This window comes from Electrophorus electricus, chromosome 5, assembly GCF_041902795.1.
Source record: "Electrophorus electricus isolate QZ-2024a chromosome 5, ASM4190279v1, whole genome shotgun sequence".
Classification (NCBI taxonomy): domain Eukaryota; kingdom Metazoa; phylum Chordata; class Actinopteri; order Gymnotiformes; family Gymnotidae; genus Electrophorus; species Electrophorus electricus.
In genome coordinates this window covers 5,484,495-5,496,894 of record NC_137501.1, presented here as the reverse complement: position 1 = coordinate 5,496,894, position 12,400 = coordinate 5,484,495, and the positions used below count along the sequence as shown (strand labels likewise).

Sequence of the window (12,400 nt, the reverse complement as noted above, 5' to 3'; positions counted from 1 at the left end):
CATGTCAGATTTAAGATGTTTTCTTTTTCATTCATTAAGACAAACAGATTTAAGTGTTGTTTATTGTACTGATACTGAAGTACTTATGGTTTGTTGCACTTATTATTGTCTGAGATAGACCTTATGTATTTTGCACTTCTAGGCATCAGAATTGAGCCCTGTATTTCAACAGTATTCTAGATCATTGGTATAATGGACTCTAACCTACTGTACTGTACTGGTTAGGAATTATTCGATGAGTAAATGGCAAAGCACTTTTGTAAGTCGCTCTGGATAAGAGCATGTGCCAAATGCCGTAAAAGTAAATTTAATTCATGTTGTTTGGACTATAGCTGGTCTCACCATCCTGCTTCAACCAGGTATCTTCAAATTGGCTGTAACTGATAGAACATTTGTTTTGGACTGACAACCATACATCAACATGAGCTATTTTTTCAAGGATGATTTGACCATAATCCTGTTATTCTTTCATTAGAGTAATTACCCTTAATACTCACAAACTGAATCCTGTTATAAACCCCAAGCAAATGGTGTATTTCAGTATATTACACCGGTATGCTTGCGAAAACCACCACTGTTTGGATGTCTAATCCAGGCTCAGTCTGGAGAATCTTGTTGATTTCCCCAGTGCGAACACTCTTATTATCCTGAGCTCCCACATTAACAGCCTTCACACAGTGCACAGTAAATATGTAGCTCTGCTTTCATGCCCAACATCTTGTTCATTATAAGCAGAGCAGAGCTGCACATACATCCTCATGTAAATGGACATCTAAAGTTGAAATGTTATAAACTTTTGTGAAACATTTAAATCTGAGCAACATTCAGATCTGACGAAAGAACTGCAGTAGGCGTGCCTGTTTAGTAGTCCACCCTGCGAAATGAATCTTGGAAGAACTACAATTTTATCTGAGCTTGAAGATGAATATTTAAAGTCTGTTTGGGCCCATCCCTAAAATTCCTAGGTGTCAGTCCCTGTGCCTGAAAAAAAAAAAAAAAAAATCTGGCTAAGTAGTTCTGTATCACATTCTGTGAGAAACAGAATATTAACATATAACAAAATCTATTTTATCTTATTATTTTATCACCAATATTGTTTTTATTGCTAATTTTTATTTTTTATTTTTAAACAAATTTAGTACTTTGTAGATCTGTTTGCATTAGTTGAGTGCTGATTTGCTAAGGTGTGTACAAAAGGTGAAACATGCATGGAAAGGGTTAAAGCAGAAACATTGCCTAAACAGAGAAGGACAGGAGAAAGACCAATACTGATCCCAGACCAGCCTTTGAGAACATTCTGAGTATGTAGATGGAGGCCCTGCCCTGGATCTTCTATCCGCTCAGAGCTTATCTGAAGTCTGTTTATGGAGGAGCCTGAAGCTGTCCATCACTCAACTGCCCCTTATCAGGGTAGCTGAAGTGTAGCAGATGCAGATAACACAGATGCTGTGAGTAACTCTTAACCCTGCTGCAGACCTCCAGGACCCAGGAGAGGACTGCCAGCAAGTGGGACACCTCCTCTGTCACTCCATGCTGGAGGGAACTTTGTGGAGGAGTCAGCCTTTGTGGAGGAGTCAGCTTTTGCACTGGTATGATATTTTGGTGACATTGATTGATGTTGAGGTGGGTTTGTATATTGATATTAAGGCACCACTGAAACCAAGATAGGAGCTTTTAGGTCAATAGATCCCATTTATTTTAGATGATTTTAAATAAAGCACTCAGTGCTTCCTCAGTGATTTCTCAGTATGGCACATGACACAAAAAGTGTGGAGTTGATATTGGGCACAAAAATTCTCTAGAGTGCATGATGTTTATTTTAGCTTCAACGGCATAATAAACTGAGCTTTCTGAATGTTTCAAATGATTAACAAAGTGACTTAACATTGAATGATCTGGTCAGATTTGTGAGTCTGGTTACACAAACCAAAAGTAGTGGGTAGAAGTGAATCAGAACTGAAGCATCCAGAATAACTTGTGTCTTTAGGAAAGTTTTGGCTTTTAAAAGTCACGTTTGAAGGACACATGGACTGACTGTCAAGTCATCTGAACAGAGGGAGATAGAGAGAGAGACACACACAGAGAGAGAGAGAGAGAGAGAGAGAGAGAGAGAGAGAGTGACAATGAGAGAACAAATGAACAGAGTGGAGATTAATCATTGCACTTATGAGCCAGAAACATGTGAAAGAGAAGCTACAGTGGTGACAGGCCTGCAGGAAGGAAGAAGAGGTGTTGGGGGGGCGGAGGGGGGGGGGTGTACCTAGAGATAGCGCAAGTAAGGGCGCTAGCTCATCTGTCTGGCACACTGTGTCACACTGTCTCACACTCTCTCACACTGTCTTCTCTAGCACATTGGCTAAGAACAATGGGGATCCTTCACACAATCATAATCTTACACTCATTCCCTCTTACGTAACACGTACACACGTACTTAAGCTTACACTCTTCTCTCCTATAACACACAGTCCTAGTTCTCAACATGGCTTTCACCAACTAAAATATTTCCAGTCAATGCAGGACCTTTCTGCTCAATATAGACTCCACACTTTTGGGCCATGCTTGGTAAGCCACTGTGAGTTACACATTAGCTGAAGTGCACTCTTATATGACTGTGATTTCCTGGTTGTTTGCCTGATCAGTTTTTAAAGCTTGTTGAGAACAGGATGCCCATTTTCCAAAGCTTTTTTTGCCCCCCACCCACAATCCTCAGTTGCATGTGAGCCAGGTGGGAAAAGAAAAGGCTGTCAGCTATCCAACGGGTCACTGAATGAACTCTTTGTCTCCAGACTTCCTGCAGCCTGCAGACACCTGGGAATGTTGGCTGTGATGTATGTGTGGAACGGAACGTTCTGACAGGTACGCTAGACACACCCCTTCTACAGCAGTCCTTCCAATGAGGCCTCACTGCTCAAATAAAAAGGAGGCCTATGATGAGTATTATTGCTGCAGAACATAATTTGCTTAACCCCCCCCCCCCCCCCCTCAAAAAACAGGCTGAATATTCAATGTGAGATTTGCAGGAGGAGTGAAAGAGGATTTTGGTGATGTCTGGTTTTTTAGATGCATTTATCTGGCTCGGCCACATATACAACCAGGCCCCTCCACTGAGGTTTGAATTCCAGTGGTATTCCATGCTTTGTGTAACTGGGAATTCCCAAGAACCCTGCCAGGGTTACTGTGAGGCAGGGCTGGGGACACGGTACCTTACTGACTGCATATTACCTTTACGTATTTCTCAAGAGTGATTTCTAATTCCATCGTAATACATTCTTTTATGGTGGGCCGTGTGAGTGTGTGATGGTGACACCAATCCTCACAAAAGCCTCAGATTAGTTTCACGCTCTCGTGATTCTATAGTGGAGGGAAACTAGTTATGTGGAAGCTTTGTTTCACACTAATGCAGCTTGGGAAAACCTGTCTAGGGGATAAGTGTGTGTGTGGGTTGGTGGGTGTGCCACATGTACTAGTATTTGTATTCACTCCTTCACATATTTGTAGGCAAACACTTATATTCTCCTTTGAACCAGCTTCACAAAATCATTGGAGCAAAAAGATCCCTATTAAATGGTAGCGCCACAGACAGAGATTGCCTTTCCAAAATATGGGTGCAATCCACTGAAGTACCAATGCACACAACCATCAGTCTAGGTAAAATGTTTTAACACAGATGGATTATTTTATGGCACACAAAACTGGCCTGTCTAACTATAATTAGTCTAATGTTAACTTGCTATTACCTTTCTGGAGACTTCCTTCCTCTGATAAATAAAAAACACACCTACTGCTTCATCAATGTTTTCATTTGCTCCATGGTATGACACTAAAAATGTCACCTCTGACATAACTGTCCAAAGGCCATTATCCAGCTACAAACTAATACTTTGCATGAGAATTTAGAATACATTTTTGTCAGCCACTTTCTAAGTGAAAAAATATTCAAATGTAAATTGACAAGGGAGATTAGTTTTTGATTGCTCATAGTGGATTCATGTTATTATTTTCAAACAACTTTGCTACATTCTAGGGGATTTTCTGCATCATTGAATTGACCGCAGTAGATGACAACCACTGGGCCCGCTGACACTTTGCTTTGGACTGCTCTTATGATGCTCTGTCAGACCAGAGAGCGACAGCATTAACGTCAAGGTTAAGTGCTTTTGGAAAAAAAAACAAACGTGTTTTATTTTTTAATATGATGAGGCAACAATGACTCTTTTTTTCTAACTGTGGTTAAAGTTAGGGTCATGCATCGACAGTTCCTATTAGAAAGAGGTAGTTTGTGTTTGTGCACACACTGAACTTCCTGACAGCTCATTTTGGGGACGCGTCTGTTTGATAAACTGCATGTGCACGACATCTATGGAGTGCAGAGTGTTGTCGGTTCCATGGCTGAGGATCTGAGACGGAACAGACCTTCTGAATTCTTTCTCATGCCACCTTTCAGCAGGTCAGACTCAGACTGAATAGCGCGCACGCAAGCATGCACACACACACACACACACACACACACACACACGTGCGCGCACGCACACACACACACGCGCGCGCACGCACAAACCCGCACACACGCACACGCATGCACATGCACGTATGCACACACATGCACACACGCGCGCACACACATGCACATGCACGCACGCACACACACGCACACACGCGTACACACATGCACATGCACGCACGCACACACGCGCATGCACGCACACACACATATGCATGCACACACACGTGCACGCACACACATACACACGCATACACACACTCACTGCGCGTCTGAATAGAGATGTGTGCTCTTCATCCTGTATCTCCACCTGACTCTCAACATGCCTTAGAACCACATTTAGGAGCACTGGAAAAACAAAGCGGCGCCTCAACACTGAATGTTTCAAAATGCTAAAGGTTAATGCCTTGTTTCCCTGCAAGCATTAATAGAAAAAGCTCTAAAAGAAAGACTCAACAATAAACAACCATATGTTTAGGCTCTAGAAGACTATGTGAACTACATTCGCAAATGGGGTAAATTGTTGTATGCTTAAAATGAAATTTCTCCAATATTTGATATTATCAAATTATTTGTGAAAAAATCAATATAAATGTAATGTAATTCAAATTTACACAAATTTACCAAACCACTATACATTTATAGCAGATCATGGTATGCCACCAGATGTGCCTTGACTGACTGATCACATCTGAGGAAAGCGGAAAATACATATAAATTGGATTTTTCCATAAACCCTTCCTTTAACAAAGACGACTTTACAAATCTGCACATGTAAAAGTAATTCCCAAATAAATGTTTAGTCCTAGTCCCTGGCTTAAATATATTTCAACTGGTCATTTCAACTTAGCATTTTTGGTCAAATGTTGCTGAAATGTCGCTCTGGATGCCCTGTCGTGCAGCTGGAGGGAAAGCACCAGTGGTTCTGAATTATGCAAGAGGCTTGGTGACTCCGTGGAAACAAGCGTTAACATATCAACGTGCTAATCGTCGCTGCGCCAGCTGGTTCTCTCACAAACCGCTGCCTTGGGTAAATAGCCAGAGGCCTTGATTTAAAAACTCCAAATTATTTTGATATGGCAGAGTCCGGCACAAAAGGTAAACACGGAGCAGGGGCTTCTAACCTACCTCTCACAGCTGTTAAGTAACGTTCAGGAACCAGGTTGCCAAAAGTGTTATAGTTCAAAGGTCAGTGTATACCAGCTGCAGTTTCTGCAAATGTATATCTGAGTTTATTCTTATTGAGAAGCTCCCATGGTATTTACACCAAATAGGCAAACAAGATTAATTGCTCATTAAATCTCATTTAAGGAAATCCCATTTCTGCAGTGTTCGTCAGCGAAGTGAATTTGCTTCAAATAGCAACCATCAAAAACCATAAAAAGGACCATGACTGGTTTGCTGTCATTTTTAAGCTCTTTCAGAATGACCAGAGATGGACCCTGTGACTGTGAACTGTGAACTTGATGCTTGTGTTTATTTGTAGCTTTACGAGTGAATGGCTTGTAAATCGTGTCGACTGTTGCTTCTGGCAAGATGGGCATCAGCTGAGATCCAGCTCTTTGTTCGTACAAGCTTTTCAGTTTGTTACATGGACACTCTTGGCCTTGTTCTGAATCTGAAAAGTGCTCAAATTCACGATATTCTCGATACTCGTTCACAGGCCTGGCGCAGTGCTCTGTACTCAGGATTCCAAAGTGAGAGCCAGATGGGTCATGCTCAACAGATGCTGCTGTTCGTCTCCCTGCTGTTTTTTTAATGAATTTATTTATTTTTATGGCAACACTTTTCCCCTCGTAACGGCTCAGAATTTGTCCGCTCAGAGAGCTCGGCCTCATCCCAGCACCGCTGCCCCGGGAAAACCCGGCTCTGGAAGACCCTCCTATCGGAGTGTCCAGATGGGTCACCTCGTCTGCTGCATGATGGGATATGGGGCAGCAGTGAGAGAGTGCTGATAGGCTGATTTGGCTGGAACCACAGCAGAGCTCTCTGAAAGCCTCCGCTCCACAGCCATGCTCAAAGCCGCGGAATACTCGCAGTTACCCGAGTTCTAAGACTCTGTGCCTGTTGACAAAAGAGTCGCCCAGGGTCGGGAAAACAGCGGCGACAGCCGTGTGTCTGTGTGAGTCCTAAATAGGATGGTGTTTTTAATTAGGCTGTACTTGAACTCCCACTGGAAATATCCAGGAAATGGCATCTTGTTTTTAGCACTCATGCTTTTCAAGCTCCACGAGAGATCTTTTAATTTGTACTTCAAATGTCTGATTCTTGCTGAGGACAAAGAATTTTCTTTTAGAAATGTATGAAATAATAGCATTTTTCTATGCAAAGGCCAAAGAAATATATTGTCCATGTAAAACCCAGCTGTCTTCTTTGAAATGGAAAATATTCCCTTTAGGAGAGAACAACAATCTCAGGAAACTTTCGGATGGCATCGTTTAATGCAAGGTGATCCTCGCAGGAGGAATGCATTACAGTCAATTTACCTCTTCTACTCACTCCCAAAATTGACTCAGTACACAAAATAAGTGCAATCCTGGGTCTGGAAAATGGAATCTCCACACTGGAAAAGCCTCACTGCTCTTCTGTTTATATACATAAGAGTGTAATAGAGGGTCAATCCAGGCCTGCTATCAGAAACTATTTTCTGTAAGATGCTGACCTTAAAGTCAGTGTAGGGGGGTGGGGGGAATAAATAATGAATAAATAAATCTATCTATCCAAAGGCAGAAATAGATCACAGGTTTAAGACAGGATTTAAATGTGAAGCGTAAGCATTCTCCTTATAACAGTGAATTAGTAAAAAAAATCTTTGTTATATACAAATAGTTAACATTGTTAGATGCTGGATGAAAGTAGCTTGTATTGATTTCCTCTAGTGGAGCAACCAGCAATAACAGAAAACACACTGTACTTTTAACAATTTGGAATTGTATTTTGTTTGTCAAGACGCAGCACTGTACTGGGAACATTCTCCTTCCTGCGACTGTCAGATTTGGTTGTAAGTGTTCAACATCTCCATCTGTGACCTACGGATTTGGACAGATCACACTAGATTGGGTCAAAAAACACCCGCAAATAGATCTCAGTCCACTGATGAAGGGATGCTGGACAGATGAAAGGAGAACGGGAGGAAGAGAGAAGGACGCAGGAGTTGTGCATGACACACACATGCTGTCTTCCTCCTCCTTTGTCTGACTTTGATGTGCAAAGGGAGGGTATTTTTTTGTCTGCTGGCTTGATTAATATTCTGAAGAGAGTAGGTACAGATATCATGTGCTTCCAAAAACCCAGGAGAACAGATACATTTCATGAGCTCTCTTCAGAAGCTCTATCTCTCGAATGCAAATACACTCAAAGACAAACGCGTGCAGGTACGCACACCCCCCCTCCCACACACCCACACACACACACACACACACACACACACACACACACACACACACACCCCTCCACACACATTTACTCTGCACAGTTGCGCTATGTGTCCAGTGCCTACAAAAAGGAAAGTTATGTCTCTGTATACGTAGCTCCCTCTTGGAAAAGGCCGATAAAGGCTGACACCCACATTGCAGTGCCTCACAGTGCAAACGTGTACACAAACCCACTGCTTCCTTCCCCCCCCTCCCCCCCTTCTTTTTAAACATTTTAACACAATTCCCATCCTCTGGCTGCGAGCTGTGTGTGGGCTACATAGCAGTGTCCGTCTGGTGTATAGCTCACTGCAGGGGAGGTCTCAAGCCAGATGTATAATAGCTATTTAAAGGCTTACAGGCAGTCTCCATCATACTGAGAGAGAGAGAGAGAGAGAGAGAGAGAGAGAGAGAGAGAGAGAGAGAGAGAGAGAGAGAGAGAGAGAGAGAGAGAGAGAGAGAGAGAGAGAGAGAGAGAGAGAGAGAGAGAGAGAGAGAGAGAGAGAGAGAGAGAGAGAGAGAGAGAGAGAGAGACGAGTGCCCGCTAGCATAAACACTAATGCTCACACATATCATCTCCCAGGCTGACGGATGTAGAATCAGAGCAGGTGAACGTGGAGATGAGACGCGTCTCGGTCTGAATGCACCACCACGACAGGAGATCGTTAATGAACTATAACGAGGGGGAAACCCCGATATCATATTCACATTATTGCTTCCTCATGTTGTAAAGCTGAAGTTGGCAGTGGTTCATTGATCATTAACTTGCGGCCCTACAAACCGTGAATTATGTATGACATAAAATCAGTGACTGATGACATAAGGTGGTTTGCGTAAGATGTCATAGAATGTTTACACTTTTGATTTATACTCTGACATTTTGTTTCACAACTTTTATGTTCCTTAATGTGATCAAAGAAGTGCTATCATCACATTTAACGACTTCTGCACTGTAAAACCGCAATATATTTGCCCGAACATGTTAATGTCAGGATCTCGAGTTTAGATAAGCCTAATAGAAAAGCCTAACCCATATGCTAATCATGTACTGAAAAGAAAAATCACGGAGTTGCTTTTTTTTTCTTTCTTTCAAGTGATGTTTCGATATCTATTTCCGTTTCTATGGGTGACTAAGCTGTGGTGAACCTTTATTAGAACGAATCGGCTCTTCCGTTTCCTAAGCATTTTCTATAAATAGCTAAACCTGAACACAGATGGCTGTTCTTTTAAATCAGATTTGGCCTCGATCACAGGGGGAGACCTCAGGATCTTTTTACTTTTGTTCCTTTGGTTGACATATTTTCCCCAGTGTTTTCTTCTCATTTAAAAAATTATTCAGCTCACTTCCTTGTGCGAGATCCAGGTCTTTCTTCAGGCACTACCGAGATCACAAACCATCTGAGAGCGATACTTCAAATGGAGACGCTCTCCAGAAACCTTTGCCGTTGCGTGGAAGCCGAGCGGGACTGCTAGCAGGCCAGGGGAATGAGCATGAGCAAACAGGAAGGAACAGATCTGAGAGATAATACAACTCCCGTGGTGAACACAAAGGCTGGTGCCCGGGCGGGTCTCGGCCCGGCTCTTTTTGGCAGCTTTTTGACACATTTCTTCCATACTCTTGTCTCTGGTGGGCAGCTGGCCCTGTCCATTCAAGGCAAAGTGCTGTTTTTAAATCGGTGAGGGAACAGTCCCCATAGCCACTCTCTTGGACAGAATGGCTCTGTATTGATCTTTTGGCAAACAAACTGTAAATGTCCATGTCTGTGTTGTTCAGTGATTCCAAGAACAAAATCCACGGTTGTTTTCCCCACCACTATATAAAACACACTTCACATTTACACTTTAAACGTGTTCTTATGAACAGGTCACTGCATTTACCCTTCTGCCATTTCAAGGAGAGCACAATGAAAGTTGTCCTGCATCAGCTGTTGGTCCTTTTAGAGTGATGTGTAGCCACGTCTGTATTTATGCGTAGGCCAATATATGTGAGCTGTGTTCTACTGCTGTGACTGAACCACTGAACTACGAAGGCACAACCGGGCAGTTACAAATGTTTGTGGTTGGTCTGTAAAATGGAGACAGCCGATTTCATGGACCTCCAAACGTCCCGATGCTCCTGACAATGGCACATGCTTGGTGGTTTAAGATGACTCAGTAGGCTTCCTGCGCTTTCGAAGTGGTCTGTTCTGACCTCCCATATGACATGAACTGTAATAAAGGTTTGAGAGACCTGAATTAAATTATGCTGCTGCAAATTAAAATGTTTTTTTTTTAAGTGGTTATGCTTTTACTGCCTCTGAGAGGTTGGGAGCTGGGAAGAAAGAAAGAAAAGAAGAGTGATTCCCTCACCCAGCAGCTGATGTGTGCATCTAAAAATGCACACTAGTTAGAGTTAAGTGTGACATCATCAGCCCTTGTGCTAATCATCGCCCTCTAGTGACCGAGGGAGGGTACATAACTTGGCATAACCATCTGCAATATGGAGCACCTCTCAAGGCCTACAACCCTGCCAAAAAGAGGTGTGTTTCTGTGAGAGGTCCGTTACTCAGCATGTGTCTTCTAGTTGGGTTGCCGTTATTGACAGCCAAGTGCAGGCTGACCTTTCGAATGTGTGCCTCTTGTTGGGGGCGTTTTGTGCTGTGTGTCAATGATAGAGAAGGTTACAGCTTCATCTACTGTGGGTCTGAGAGGCCTGCTTTGTTCTGCAAGTTTCACCTAGCAGGACAGTGCCCATGGAGGAATCAATATAGAGTACGAGAGGGAAGGTGCAGAGAGAAGTCCAGGTCTATGTGAAGTGTTGCATGTCTTAGGCAGGCTTACTCTACTGATTCATTTTTGTGATTTGGTTGCTCGGATAAGAGATGTTTAGTAGGAAAGCTGAGGTGTGTGTGTGTGTGTGTGTGTGTCAAAGTGAACAAGTCACAATTTGTTTTTCAATTAGGGACTTTAAACTGTCATGATATAGTAGGACATCATTTGTACCAGGCTTAGCAGCCACGTTCACACCAAATAAGTGGGCCCTCACCCATGGGCCCTCGTTCCTGCAGCCGTCAGGCTTGCTTTCTCTTCCTCCCCCCTCATTCTCTGCCCTTATCTCACTGTCAGAGAGTGTTCTGGTCCTCAGAGAGCAGCAGAAGCAGCCAAGAGAGACCACCTGCTGTCGGAGAGGAGGGGTGACCGATGGAGAGTCTCATCTCGAGTCAGTCAGGGGTGGACGTGGCAGAGGACAGAGCCCCCAACCCCAATACAGGAGTGCATGTTCGGGAAAAGCCTTATCTTAGTGTGTGTGTGTGTGTGTGTGTGTGTGTGTGTGTGTGTGTGTGTGTGTGTGTGTTTATGTTCATGCCTGTGGCCCTTTGTGTGAATAAACCTGTTAGCAAATGACATTCATCAGCATGAGGCAGACATTGTAGGCAATGCTTTATTCTGTCTTGAAAATCAGGGAGGCTGCAACCTTGGTGGGGATGACTCTCATTCTAATAGTCCATCTTGTCTTCATTGTTGCACCTGTGTCCTATAGCAGCCACCGTGGTCCACAGGTGGGAGTCACAATAGAATCATTTCAGAGCTCGAGGCTCACCATAGTAACCTGCATCTGCCTCAGAGAAAATGGCCAAGTGTTGACTGTAAGAGGTTTTCACCTAGAGAGCAGATTTTAAGCCATGATCTGTGCACGCAGTGTTATTGTCAGAGAGGCAAAACAGCTGCTAGCGAATATATCACAAAAACCATGACAACAAAAGACGGAAAATGCTAAATACAATACGTGTATTCCGAGAGAACGCAGAACTCTGTTTCGACGATATTTATCGAAAGCTTGTAAAGATGAGCATGCGACATGTTTGATTCAGCGCGCATTAACAGAATTATCGCACATTCCGTTTTTATCCATTTTTATTGCAGTTTTTTCCGGACGAACCGATCAGCACGGCTATACAAATGGCAATTCAAAAAGTGAAATCAGAAGTCATTCGTTTTTCTCTGAAATGCGCTGAGTGGGAAATGATCCAGTCTTGCACCCCGCGATCATTAATTACATCTCCGATTGTTTACGCTGTGCCCGGGGGATCACGCGTGCCACCAGAACCCGTGCGCCAAGACACGAGCTCTGAGCGCGAGCTGAGAGAAATGAGAATGGCCATACCAACAGAGTGGACTGCTCGTGCACAGAGTAGCGCGCATCACCTGCGGAGCGCAGACGGGGTTTTCGGGGGTGGGGGGAATACCTTGATAAGAACCGTAGCCTGGAGACTAATTTTATCTCAAGCACTTCAGAAATTGGATCACTGTTTTTTCAGTATTATATGAATTTATTCTCATATACAAAAAAAAAACAACAAAAAACAAACAAACAAAAAACCCGAAAGTTTGACAGCCGTTATCCCTGCCTTCAATTCGCTACTCTGGTTTCTCATTGTTATTTAAAAGAAGGCACTCCGGTCATTCAATAATTGTTATTCTGAATTGACAGTCACACGCTTATACA

At 43.2% G+C, this 12,400-nt stretch overlaps 1 long non-coding RNA gene across 1 annotated transcript; it reads left to right on the top strand.

Annotated features, from left to right (window-relative positions):
* Positions 1–1,472: 1,472 nt before the first annotated feature.
* Positions 1,473–4,569, top strand: LOC145657905 (uncharacterized). The gene is made up of 3 exons (XR_014123855.1): positions 1,473–1,589; positions 2,787–2,856; positions 4,025–4,569. It is a non-coding gene; the product is annotated as an uncharacterized LOC145657905 (long non-coding RNA).
* Positions 4,570–12,400: the final 7,831 nt, after the last annotated feature.